Source organism: Pteropus vampyrus, unplaced genomic scaffold (genome assembly GCF_000151845.1).
Source record: "Pteropus vampyrus isolate Shadow unplaced genomic scaffold, Pvam_2.0 Scaffold176, whole genome shotgun sequence".
In the NCBI taxonomy this organism is placed as follows: Eukaryota; Metazoa; Chordata; class Mammalia; order Chiroptera; family Pteropodidae; genus Pteropus; species Pteropus vampyrus.
The window spans coordinates 1,340,544-1,340,763 of NW_011888957.1; the positions used below are offsets into that span (position 1 = coordinate 1,340,544).

The 220-nt window shown below is 63.6% G+C and overlaps 1 protein-coding gene across 1 annotated transcript in view; it reads right to left on the reverse strand.

The window, feature by feature from the left end:
* The window catches only part of PRDM16 (PR/SET domain 16), a 317,846-nt gene that overhangs the window by 316,411 nt on the left and 1,215 nt on the right, over window positions 1-220 (reverse strand). The window lies entirely within an intron of this gene.

Below are 220 nucleotides of genomic sequence, written 5' to 3' on the forward strand. Positions count from 1 at the left end.
CCTCTGCGCCCGGCCGGCCGACGCCAAAGGCGGTGCTCTAGCGCCCACTATTTCAAAAGCCCGGAATATGATTTGACCAGGACTGAGAGCCACTCGGAGAGAGAGGGAGAGAGCGAGCGAGGAGAAAGTTGCTCTCGCCTTTCGTCAACTTTTCGCTAACTTTCGCTTTTCGCTCCCCTCCACCCCCGGCCCTCCCCCTCCGCCCCCCTCCCCGGCCCCC